We start from the raw sequence: 14,330 nt of genomic DNA, 5'->3' as shown, positions 1-14,330 counted from the left end.
TGGATGAAATGGATCATTTAGAGGACCTACATAAACGTTCAGAGGGAGGACATTGCCTCTGTCAGGGCGACCTGTAAAACACGAATCCAGATCAACGTGTCCTGCAATGGTGGACACAGTCGGACAACGTGCCCGACCACTCGATTCCGTATTATCTCTGCATGACAGGCTCAGACTAGTTTCGGCCAGAGAATATTTCTCGGATTATTTATAAGCTGTCGTGATAACATTTGAATATGACAAAACCTTAACACCACTGACCGTTAAAGGCACAACGTCACACATTTTCGACAATATTTTGGCCTATAGTATATGTATATTATTTTAGTCCTTTGCTTTTTGGTTTTTCATTAACCCTTAACAAAGAAGAAGGTTATCATCCAAGACCTCCCGAGCACAGACCCCCAACACCTCTCACTCACCTCCTTCACATCGATGACTATGATCTACAAATACTTGTCAAGGAAGAATCCCCATTTTGACAAACTAGTTCCTGCTTGTGTAATCTTTATTTGAAAGACATTAGCATGGCCGTTGGACTCTACAAATGCAACTTTCATTTTATGAAACGTGGCAAGGTGAAGGGGTCAACTTACCTGTGGGAGGAGGTATATATTCATCAGTTATAACGGGAGGACGTGGTTGTATTGACACGGGGGCAGCTCGTGACAGAAGTTCACTATGCACTTTTACACGCATGTATTTGTCTGAATGAAGCACATTGAGGCTCGTGCATAAAATTTTGTTGATGGTTTAGTGGTGGGCGTACAGAAATGGGTCTCAACCAGACTCGCGTCCAGTTTCTTAGGTTCAAGTTCCGGATTCTGCAACGCTGCCGCAAACGATTTCGCCGATGGAAGTCTCGCAAAACAGGAGCGACAACTGGCTTTCTGGTCGAATGCCCACTTCACGAAATCGATTCCTGACAGTTGGTCGAAAATTCTTCTCAAATCAGGGATGCGTTGTGAAGTCTCCACGACTGTGGCAAGGGATGACGCAAATGAGCAACCCGGTTGTCGTGGTCCTAGGCTTGCGTGGTAACTCTTGGACGGCCGCTCGGGTCGAATTGGTCGAAACGATCCCAAAGGTAAGATATGGTGCTCCGAAGAACGTTGGAATGTCGGGCAACTGCAGCCTGCGACTCCCCAGCTTCAAGGCGGCCTATGGCGATGTTTCGATTGGCGGCACTCAGTCGAGGCATGACGATTTCGCATTTCCCAGGCAAAAACGAATAAGATTAAACACAACACAAACATTTATGCTCGTCCGCTTACTTGCACGTGCATGTTGCTTTGCATGTTTTCTTGGTGACGTTTTGGTGAATATTTCTTCAAACGCGTACAAAACAGGGGAAAAAGTTAAGATTGCCGCGTTTTGGCGCTGAAGCTGTTTACAATCACACAAAGATGACGTGTTGGAAAGAAATACAGACAGACAGACCAATATATTCAGTAAAAGGCCACAGACCTATCATACAGTCATTTGCATATGGTATTGATACTTTAGTGCACATGCTGTGTACGAGGAACAGTCCTAATGCGCTGAAGTACATGATACAGAAACATACTGACATCTCTTATGATACAATCATTATGTGTTTTCATAATGTTAATAAAGATGGCATTTGGATCAAAAGCAGTCAAATACATTTAAATGTATTTCAGAATATATCTTAACCTTAAATCAGAAAAACTTTCACACTTAAGGTGTGCATGAAATTCATCTTCAATAACATTTTTGTTAATCCATTTACAAAATAAACGTAATCTCTCATTGTACTAAACTTTCAACTGCTAAAACGTTTCACCTGCTGGATTAAAATGACCAGATCTAAATTTCGACAGTGCTGATCTGAGATGTAAAGGAATATCAGAATTTAAATATCTGTCCATATTTAAAAGAGTCTTGAATTTTATATTGAAGTGAACCAACATTGTTTAAGATTATCCGAAAGTCTCTGCTTAAACAAAGATATGAAATAATCAACATTGCCAACATCCTGTCTGATCCATGCATGGCCAAAACCATACTTAAATAAAATATTTCTGACTAACGTTGCCCAAGTAGTGCGGCCAACTTCATCTAAGGACTTGAGCATAATATAACAATGTTTTGGTAGTCTATTATACGGCATATACAATTGGCGACACCAGTATTTAATTACTTTAGTCATATAAGTACTTTGTTGAGGAAGTCTGCCACAATCACCAAAAGCCATGTTATTATAGCTAGATTTACAACTTTCAAGAAATATCTACAAAATTTTACCTGAACAGACTCGATGTTACAATAGTTAGTACGCCAAATCTCAGACCCATAACACAAAATAGGTGAAACAATACAGTCCAAATCTTAAACAAGTCTTTACAATTTACTCCTCCCATCGTATTTTGAAAACCATTCATAGAAAATATTGCCTGTTAGTTTGAGATACCAGACAGATGTGAGGGCCCAATATTTATAAAAACAATTTTTTTGTTTTACTAAGATTAATTGACATTCCAGCTTATTTACAGAAACATTCAAGTGCATTTATCTTCTGTTGCAACAGATAACATGCATCAGAAAGTGCAGAAACATCATCAGCAAACATAAGTGAACACAAATTGTTAAAATCAGATGAAATATTTACACCTTGCTGTTCCATTAAGGAAAATAACTTATAAATAAATATGATAAACAGCTGTGGTCTTAACACACAACCCAGACGGGTACCAATATTACATGTAGAACACTTAGGTAAACCCTTTTAGGTTCGAACACATGCAAATATACTGCTGTACATTGATGATATTAAATTTAAAAAATTACCAGAAATACCAACTTCAGCTAAAGATTGCAAGAGAACATCATGTCTTATTGTGTCAAAAGCCTTTGTGAAATCAATAAAAAGGCAATAAAATCTACCCTTTTTTACACGAATATTTTTAGCTAAAGCCTTAAGAGAGAAAATGTGATCAATTGTGGAATACCCTTGCTCTAAAGCCTACCTTGGACTCATTAATTATTTCATGTGCATCGCACCAAGATTTTAAACGCTTTTTAAAAATATAGGAAAATGTTTTACAAATAGAATCAATAAGAGATATACCCCTATAATTATTTGGGTTACTTTTACAGCCAGATGTGAACAGAGGGCATATTGTACTCTTGTCACACATTTTTATATTGTTTCAATAATTTCCAGGAGTGACTTGAGTCACTGCTGGAATCCACAAGTTTCTGTCTCTGCTTACACTGATAATTCTCCTTGTTGGATATGAATGTCATTTTAAATATATTTTGAAGAAAATATACTCATGCCAATAATGGTTGTCACCCCCTCCCCACCCCACCCCCCCACACACACCTCACACCACCACCCCACACCTCTCCAATTAAACAAATTTAAGTGGGTGACAACCATTATTGGCAAGTCCAAGTCCTGATTATTGTCTCTACATGTATGTACACGTACTGCAGAATATTTATCGGAAAGAAATAGTATATTTATATTGTTTTTGCCGCAGCTACATGAATCCAGTATTCTCAAAATCACCTATGTGTTCCTTTGTATTTCAAGTTACGTGGATGACATGTATATTCTGTCCAACTACAAGTTAGATCACTGTTGCCGGGAGTTGAACATTGCTATTGATATATATGATATATGTATTACTCTATATTACTATCATCACTGCTGTTGTTTTTATTGACTTGCAAACTTTACTGCCACGCCATTTTGTACCGCGATGGAGAACCTTTGTTGAGATGTTTATTGACTTGAAAACATAGTTAATTTTCTAATTGCTAACTACTGTACATTTCATTGCTGTTTGTTTGTTTTTCACCTCGTGCTTTTACAACCCTGAAGATCCGGGTTACAATTGATCTTCATTAACCCATGCTTGTCGTGAGAGGCGACTAACGGAATCGGGTGGTCAGACTCGCTGACATGGGTGATACATGTCATAGTTTCCCAAATGCGTAGATCGATGCTCATGATATTGATCACTGGATTGTCTGGTCCAGCCTCGATTATTTACATACCGACGCCATATAGCTGGAATATTGTTGTGTGGCGTAAACCTAAACTCACTCAATCACGTGCTTTCACAAACTGATTTCCGGTTAATTTGTATTTAGTTTCTACTTTAGAATCACCAGTAATACGCCAGGTGTTTACAGACAGGGTTAGGGTGTTCTGTCATAAGTTTAGCAACCATCACTCTCGCAATTTGCATACACAGATTTGTGTAATAGAGTAAGAGACTTGAAAACCTGCTGTAATTCATGGGACAGCACCGCCCGTTGTGATGACAAGGGACCTGTTCACTGGGTCACTCCCCTGAATGACAACATTTGAGTCAGTTTACGACTGTCATGAATGAAACATACTTTCATCTTGATCGTCTCAAACACAACCATGCCCTTTGATCTGTCCTTGTCAGACACCCATCATCCCCACCTGTCACAGCGTTATGTAAATGTATATATACTGACAGTAACACAACTATTTATATGTATGCTCGTACGAGCACGCAGAGGAACGCCATCATGTTTATGTTAGGTGTATCATTGCCATCACCGTATTGTTTAAGGGATTCGCTATTTGTCACGCTTACTCGTTAATTCTATCATTCATGTCTACAATTTGTTTAACATCATTTGCAATTAACAGAAATGGAAGTATACTGTATATATCATTTACCCCTCGAGCAAACAATTGTCATTTTTGTCGGAAAACACGTGTCAGGTTTTTCTGTAATGTAAATATCAACACTTTGTCTGGCTGGATGCACGTACATCACTAAAGAAGGATATGGTATCAAAACAGACTACTGGGCGAGTTGGTCTATTTCTCAAATGCTTTCCCCAAAAGATGGTTTCCCCAGGAGTCGGATATAGTTGTCTTTAGTGAAAGTAGGAATGTGAGGTTAAGTTGGAAGATGTACCTGGATTCGTATTCATGAATCAGTTTTCCCTTAGTTTCCTTCTCGTTAAATTTATTGTAAAGCAATAATTTGCCAAGATTAGGTACTACGATCAGATATATCTGCCAAATTCTTGAACATTGTAATCTGCTGCCTCACCAACATTCCTTCCTACAGACTCATCGGTTTATGGCTCAACCATCATGGAAGAGAATTGTGAAGAAAGCCATACAGGAACAGGTGGAAGAAAAGTGTCTGCACCGGACGTCATCAGATCCAGACCAGAAGCACTTTCTGAATATTCATTCTTCCATCGAACCTCATCCAGCCTGGAAGACCTTGTCAAGACTAAAGGACAAGTGCACATTCATTGTGTAAATGTGTTCTGCATGGCGCCCAGACAAAGTTCCTGGTACCTGTCCTGACTGTGGCTGTGATCACAACGACCAGTTAACACACATTGTATGTGGTTGTGTTGCTAACGAGTCTGCGAGAGGCATTCTTTGGTGCAACACCGCCAGTATCAACCCAGTGACAGTCTCCACACCAGATCTGACGCAGACATAGTATCCTGCATCCTGTCCTGCCAGCCCCCGGTCACCAGCAGGACGACAACCTCCAGCTGTACCAGTCTGTGCTGATCGAGGGGTTCTACAGCCTCTGCCACTCTACTGACTCTTACATCACGCGAGTACCTATCCATGAACTAATTTAATCGTTTTTTCCTGATGTTCTCGTTATCACATATGGAGGAATAACTGAGTATATCTAAACAGCATATTTCATGGACGAAGATCGATTTATAAGAATCTATACCGAAACGTCGCGTCGTTATATAAAGTAGTAGTCATCTTAAAAATATCTTCTTTTATTGCAGACAAATATTTTTTTATTGTTCTACGTGTAAAACAGGTGCAGCTGTTTACATTGTTACATTGTTTCTGATAAAATTCAACACAGAGCAGTTTTTGAGGGTCGTCTACAAACTTGAGGATTGTTAAGGCTATAAAGGGGCAAGTACATGCCTCTATCGTCTCCTGGATACACCAAGACCAGCTGTTGTGTGGAGATGATTGCTTCACCTTGAATGTCAAGCCTCGGTATAAATTTGAAGCGTGACCAGGGTTACTGTCGGATGACTAGGTTTTATTGCTCTCTAAACTTGCTATCATCTTACAGTGCCAGTGTACTTGCACTGCCATTGAATTTTACACAGCTACTTCTTTATGTGCTTCCATTATACTGTAGTTATTTATATTGATTTTATTCTTATATAATACACTTTCCATTTATGCAACATGTTTTGTTGGTGGAGGTTCCACACAAATTAGTTTTCTTATTTCGGAGGTATTGTGTTTGTTTAAAATTCGTAATGCATAAATATCCAATACAGGAATTAGCATGTTTTGAACACAACTATATTTCTTTGCATCAGACATGTGTACATTTTGATATGCACTTAGGTTCAAATGTTCATTATATTTGTAACACCCAGCCTCGACACCAGGTGTTGGCGAAGACGGCAAGCCCTAGCGGTAGAATCAGCAGCTGTAACTGACGTCATGCTATGTCGTCATATGTATATAAGATCAGACCAACTTTGATATATTAGGCATATTGTTATGAGGCCGTGTTATAGTTGTGCACCAATGTTTCACCCATTATACAGTGTACCTGTAGAGTCAGCGAGGGGCAGTGGTGTGTCATAAGTAGACTTGCATAATATTCAAATGCAGTTATTGTAGTGTATGGACTTGTGTGGTAGATACATATATGGGAGACAACTCCTGCAGCCTTATGTGACGGTAGCGGCAAGCTGATTAGAGTTTCGTCACTGCTTGTAACCCCCACTTCCTGAGTAAACGCTCAACGTAGAAGTCATGGTAGTTTGTGTTCTCTTCGGCCACGGCCTTTTGTATAAGATTCAAACACACAACAGAATAATTGGCGACGAGGATGGGATCCCCGCTAACAAAGCTACGGCAAGTTGAACTACGAGTTTTTTAAACGTTTTTAACGATCTACGGATCAAAGCAGTGTGGAAATAGGCCAGTGTGACATTCAAACAGTGAAACCACGTGTTCCTGATTTGGACTTTTTATTCTTATTACGATAAGGATCATTTATCAGGCTGTGCGTTTATATTCGTCATGGAGAATGAAGAAACAGCACCAGTCAACACTTTTTGTGAGCCTGTTCCCAAATTTTCAGGTAGGAAGGAAGATTTTCCAACGTATGCTGAACGTTTCCAATCGAGCATGACGGCCAATAATATAGTGGATGACAAAAGAATTATTCACATATTTATTTCGTCCATGGGAGACGAACTATACAAATTGGCACGTGACTTATTTTCACCAGCGAAAGTAAGTGATCAAACATCTAAGGATGTAATAGACAAACTTTCACAACATCTTCATCCCCCTCCTAACGTTATTACAGCTCGCTGTACATTCAATAGGACAGTTCAGAGAGCAGATGAAGGCATAACTACGTTTGTGGCTAACCTGCGCAGAATTGCAGAAGATTGCAATTATGATGGACATTTGACAATGTGGTTACGAGACAGATTTGTTGCCGGGGTGTACAGTGAAGCAATTAGACGACGGTTGTTACAGGACAAAGCTACAATGACATTCCAAGCAGCCTGTCAAATAGCGTTGTCGATGGAAACAGCCAATAAGGAAGCCAAGGCGATTCAAGGCAGCACCTCCTCAGTCAACAAGTAGGGGCGGTGGGGTAGCCCAGTGGTTAAAGCGTTCGCTCGTCACGCCGAAGGCCCGGGTTCGATTCCCCACATGGGCACATTGTGTGAAACCCATTTCTGGTGTCCCCCGCCGTGATATTGCTGGAATATTGCTAAAAGCGGCGTAAAACCCAACTCACTCACTCACTCAATCAGTCAACAAGTTGTCGACATCTCAGAGAACTGGACCACCAAGAAACAAAAATAAAGGTGACAAGTACAAACAGTGCACAAGGTGCAACTCGACAGAACATCTGCCACCAAATTGTCCTTACATTTCAGCCAAATGTAATAACTGTAGAACATTTCAGCCAAATGTAATAACTGTAGAAACGTTGGACACATCTTCCGTGCGTGCCGGAGCGCTAAAGCAGAGGATACAAAAAGGAAACAGCCCAAGGGTAATCCTAAGAAATCTACTCATCACATTGATGTTGAGGAGCCAGACGTGGAAGCAGAACATGAAGATGTGTTTGAGGAACTGTTCATGATTTCTTCTGTACTGCAGGAAGGAGGTACTGGAAAGTGGAAGAAGACTGTGATGGTAAATGTAAAGCCGATGAGGTTTGAGGTGGATTCAGGGTCAGGTGTTACCTTAGTCAATAAGGAAGTCTACAAGTCAACATTTCCAAACATGCCATTGACTGAAAGCACATGCAGACTAGAAGCATATCTAGGAACTAACATTCTAGTATTGGGAAAACTAAGTGTGACGGTTGACACAGAGCCGGAGATCAGAACACTGTCTCTAGTGGTGGTGGACGGGAATGGCTCATCGTTGTTAGGAAGAAACTGGTTGAAGTACATGGAACCTTGGAAAAGTGTTCTCACAACACACAACATCAAATCTTCGGGGATGGGCCGAGACAGCATTGGTCAACTGTTCACAGAATTCCTGGAAGTGTTTGACGAAGGTCTAGGACATCTCAAGGAATGCACAGTGACATTAGATGTCAGAACTCCCATCCAGTATTCTGCAAAGCTCGCACAGTACCACTTGCGCTGAAAGAAAAGGTGGAGGATGAAATTGATAGAATGGAAAAGAAAGATATTATTGAGAGAGTGAAGTACTCACAATGGGCCACTCCAGTTGTTCCCGTCCTGAAGTCATCTGGAGAAGTGCGGCTGTGTGGGGACTACAAAACAACTCTCAACAGGTTTCTACAAGTGGAGACTTACCCAATTCCCAAGGTGGAAGAGCTGTTAACCAATTTGAATGTAGGTGAGGAATTCACCAAATTGGACTTGAAACATACTTATCAGCAGTTGAAACTTGATGAGAAGTCAAGAAGACTGACTACTATCAACACTTCCAAAGGGCTTTATCAGTTCAAACGTTTACCATATGGTGTGAGCACAGCACCAGCACTCTTCCAGCGGACAATTGAGATGGTACTCAAAGGGCTGAAAGGAGTCGTCGTGTTCATGGATGACATATGTGTCACTGGCCACAACAGGCGACAACATATGTCCAACCTGAAGGCAGTACTAGGAGTACTACAAAAAGCAGGACTGAAACTGAGACAGGTCAAGTGCAAGTTTTTCCTGAAACAGGTGGAGTTTCAAAGTGGATAAGGAAGGAATACATCCAACCGAAGAAAAAGTCAGGGCAATCCAACATGCACCAGAACCAAAGAATGTGTCTGAACTCAGGTCATATCTATCTGGGAATGCTGAATCACTATGCAAAGTTCATGCCTAACCTTGCAAGTACAGTGGTACCACTGTATGATCTTCTGAAGAAGGACAAGGACTGGTACTGGTCAAAGAAGGAACACGAATCATTCCAGGAATCAAAAGAGTTCTTAATCAACGACACCTTCCTGGTGCACTGCAGTTTGGATAAACCTTTGGTACTATCCTGTGATGCTTCACCATACGGAGTTGGAGCCATGCTGCAGCACGCTTCGATTCGGAAGAGAGACCTGTGACATACGGTTCTCGAAAACTGACCAGCACAGAACAAAACTACTCACAGTTGGAAAAAGAAGGTCTTGCCATTGTCTTTGGAGTGTCAAAATTCAGACAATACCTGCTGGGACGTCATTTCACGCTGGTGACAGATCATCGTCCATTACTGTGATTGTTCTCGCCTTCAAAGGAAACTCCAGTGATGGCTGCCACACGCATCCAAAGATGGGGACTGATACTTGCTTAATTCAACTACGAGATTGAATACAGAACCTCTAAGCAGATTGCTCCAGCTAATGGGTTGTCACGACTGTCCCACATATCAGTGCAAGATGACAGTGGAGATCACAACAGTGAGTTGATCCTCCTTATCAGTAGGTTTGGCGAAGAATTGGCTATCACTGCAAGGCAAGTTGCTATGGAAACTGGGAAAGACCCAGTGCTACGAAAAGTTTAATTGCTCACACTGGAAGGATGGCCACAGTATATTGAGGGAGATCAAACAGACTTGAAGCCATATTTCCAAAGAAAACTCGAACTGAGTGTGGAGCAAGGTGTTGTCTTATGGGACACAAGAGTAGTTATCAGAGAGACACTTCAGAGAGGCACTGTTGGAAGAGCTGCATGGTGAACATTCAGGAATGGTAAGAATGAAGTCGGTGGCCAGATCAATCATGTGGTGGCCAGGACTAGACAGTCAGATTGAGGAAAAGGCGAGACCATGTCTTGATTGCCAGGAGATAGCAAATCAACCTGTGGTCGCCATGGTCACGACTTCATATCGACTTTGCCGGACCATTCCAAGGACACTCCTTCTTAGTCGTGGTGGATGCACACTCCAAATGGATGGAAGTTATTCCATTATCGTTAACCACAGCCACAGTCACTATCAAGCATCTCAAATCTTCTCAACATTTTGTCTTCCAGAGCACATTGTATCGGACAATGGGGCACAGTTTACCTCTGAAGAATTCCAGACATTCTTGAGGAGGAACAACATTCGTCACCCTAGGAGAGCGCCAAAACATCCAGCTACTAATGGACAAGCCAAAAGAGCTGTGGAATCTTTCAAGATGGCACTAAAGAAAATGAAAAACCAAACAGGTGATGTTCATGACAAACTGCAGAGGTACTTATTCTCATACAGAACGACTGTCCATGCTGCAACAGGGAAGACCCCAGCTGAGTTGCTCATGAGGCGCTCATTACGATCTCGGTTATCAGCGTTGAGACCGACACAAGAAGGATTGATGATAAAAAATGATGATGCAGAAACTTAAGTGCCAACATTCTTCAATGTGGGACAAGCTGCCTTTCTTTTGAACTTTGGAGTTCAAGGCTCAAGATGGGTACAGGGGACAGTTTTGGAACGACTGGGTGATAGGAATTATCATGTCTCCGTCGGACAACAGGTATGGAAGAGACATGTTGACCAGATGAGACCACGTCTGGAAGTTTCACGACAGTCAGTACAAGGTAGCCCAGAGATGTCAGTGTTTCTGGAATCAGCAGAAAGCACAGTGATGGCACAGCAACCATGTGTTCTTGTGGGACCTAAGGGGTTGACAGAACCAAAAGTGGAAATTGAAGTCAACCAGAAGCAGGTATCGGATGCAGAAGAACTAAAGGAGAGGCGTTACCCTACCCGAGATCGACGTCCTCCAGTTCGATATGAGTGTGAGAAGTTAAAAGACTGTAAATGTGTTGTCAGTGTTATTCAGTAAATATTAGCGCCCACATTAGGCCATGTTCCTTTCAAAGTAAGAATATGGACATTTAAGTTTACTGCTAAAGACTTTAATTTGTTCAAATGGAAGAGTTTGCTTTTAATCAGTTTTCAATATTGCAGTTGTGTTACATTTTCTTGCAATTTTGTAGGAGCAACCAGAAAGTTTCCAGCGGTGAAAACTTAGAGGGGAATGGTGTAGTGTATGGACTTGTGTGGTAGATACATATATGGGAGACAACTCCTGCAGCCTTATGTGACGGTAGCGGCAAGCTGATTAGAGTTTCGTCCCTTGGGGACCCCTGCTTGTAACCCCCACTTCCTGAGTAAACGCTCAACGTAGAAGTCATGGTATTTTGTGTTCTGTTCGGCCACGGCCTTGTGTATAAGATTCAACTACACAACAGTTATGAAATGAGGAAGGTTAACAATGTATGGATGAACAACTTCTCTATTGCTGTGACAGCGACGTTTCGGTGTAGGTTCTAACACCGTTATCAAGCAAGTGATGAACAACTTCTCTATTGCTGTGACAGCGACGTCTCGGTGTAGGTTCTAACACCGTTATCAAGCAAGTGATGAACAACTTCTCTATTGCTGTGACAGCGACGTCTCGGTGTAGGTTCTAACACCGATATCAAGCAAGTGATGAACAACTTCTCTATTGCTGTGAGAGCGACGTCTCGGTGTAGGTTCTAACACCGTTATCAAGCAAGTGATGAGCAGCATAAGGATGAAGGAGCATATCTACAAGTAGAGTAGATGTTTGCACAGTACAATAGGGATTAGGAAGTCAGACACAATAACAACACAAGGCCTTGGATAAAAACGTTAACAAATGAGGCCTACAAAGTACACAAGGGGATAGTGAAGCATGTGGTATAGATAAACGGGGGATTATCGGTGATGAAGATCTTTAATGAGTTGGTAGTATACAGGATGTATGTAATAACCTTGGTCACGGTTGATTGATGGCTGGAGTCCTTTGATGTAGATGGCTTCTTGGAGTTTCCTGAGTTTAAAGTCTTTGAGGGTGGTTGTTAGGGTTTGGGTTCTGTCCCACTAGATACTATGGTCGGGATTGTCTTGGATGTGATCGGATAGGGCTGATTGTGAGTCAAGTTTAGATACTGAGGTCAGATGCTCTTTGATTCGGGTTTTGAGGGATCTTGAAGTTTCACCTAAGTAGGTCTGTGCACAATCGCATGGGATGTGGTAAACTGATCTCAGTGGTTGTTTCTGGCTGGTTGGTGGTTTGCCAGTTGCTTTGATGGTGTCGAGGATGTGACTGGCAAACCGGGTTCTGAAATGCACTACAAACCTCCTCAGATACACAGAAAATTATAGAATTGTTTAGCAACGTATATTTTTGTGTACACAAGAGGAAGTGACTATTGCCTCTCATCTCGCAATACATCTCAAGCCATAAGAATCTGATGGTCATACCTTGGATACTCTCTGCCTCGACCTCTCTTGGAAGTTGGATTACAGTTCCTGAGAGGTGAAAATTACCACCACTGTCTTCACTGCTATAATCACTGCTCCTGTATGATAACATCCCTGAACTGTACCGCCACGCTATTGTATTGTCATAGTGATATATTCGCCATTAATTGTCACCCGTTGTGTCGTAGAAGATACTTTCACAAAATTACCAAGTTTTACAAAATGGTCAATAACACTACGCCAAGTTATCTCAGTAACCCTGTTCCGCCTAGAGTATCAGATGTCGTTGGTTATAATCTGCGTGATAATTCAAAACTTCAGACAATAACTGTAAATCTGTAAATTATGCGAGGTCCTTTCTTCCAGATACTGTTAAATTATGGAATTCATTACCAGTCGAACATAGAGAATTACTCTGCCTATCGAGATTCAAAAATATAATTTAAATGATTTCAATATCTACAGTCATTTTGACTTAAATTTCGGTAGCAGATTTTGTCAGATCATACATTCTCGTCTCCGACATAAATGTAGTGACCTTAATGCGCACAAATATGAAAGATTTATATCTCCAACATCATCTTGCTCTTGTGGCCATGACTATGACGATTCTGCTCATTATTTATTTTCATGTACTCTTTACAACGATATACGTCAAATTATGTATATTTATACTAAAGGGTTTGACCTAAAATCAATTTTGTTTGGAAATCAAAACTGTTCTGCTCCAGAAAATGAAGAACTTTTACTTTCAAGACACATTTGATCCAAAATAATTTGTTTACATGACATATATTGTTTTAACAATGATTGGCGTTATTTCTCGTTTTTTCAACTTTTATATATCATTTACATTGTACATTCATCATGACATGTTTACTCTTCCGTCTATTGTATCCCGGAGCGGTATTCATATAAGCGTATGCTTGTTTACCAATCCGGTTCCTTTCATTGGAAATAAATATGTCTAAATCATATATTCGCAAGTATTTGTATTTGAATTCTGAAATATGTGAATTTTAAAACAGAATTGTTAATTACAACACATTTCATCTTTGTTTGTTGGTTTCACACCAAGTTCGTTTTATGAACCGATTCCCTGCTAACATTTAAGCAAGTTAAGAGGTCGACATCTTGTGTGACGTGTGTGTGACGGATTCCTGATGACGATGCTGAAAATAACTCCTCAAAACATAAATCTTCTAGGTAAAAACCAACACAGTAATAACATCCGGGTTATAGAACACACGCTGGTGACCTATCTCTTTGATGTCACTGGATAAGATCTCACTGACAGTGTCACCTACCAGACAAGCACACCACACCATCAAGTCCTCGACTAACAGTTAAATATTCAAATCTTACTGGTGTAACAATATATTTCAGGGCGGACACCACAAGGAGTTGTTCCAGTGTCGACCGTTATTTGTCCTTCCTGTTAGTTGTGTCGGCAGGAAGTAGGACAACACGTCACACTACATCAGGAGTGAGTGAGTATGGTTTTATGGTGCAAGCAATTTCACGGCGGGGGACACCAGAAATGGGTTTTACACATTGTACCCATGTGGGGAATCGAACCCGGATCTTC

This window comes from Haliotis rubra, unplaced genomic scaffold, assembly GCF_003918875.1.
Source record: "Haliotis rubra isolate DU_JTF1 unplaced genomic scaffold, ASM391887v1 Scf1299, whole genome shotgun sequence".
NCBI lineage: Eukaryota > Metazoa > Mollusca > Gastropoda > Lepetellida > Haliotidae > Haliotis > Haliotis rubra.
Note: the sequence above shows the minus strand (reverse complement) of the source record.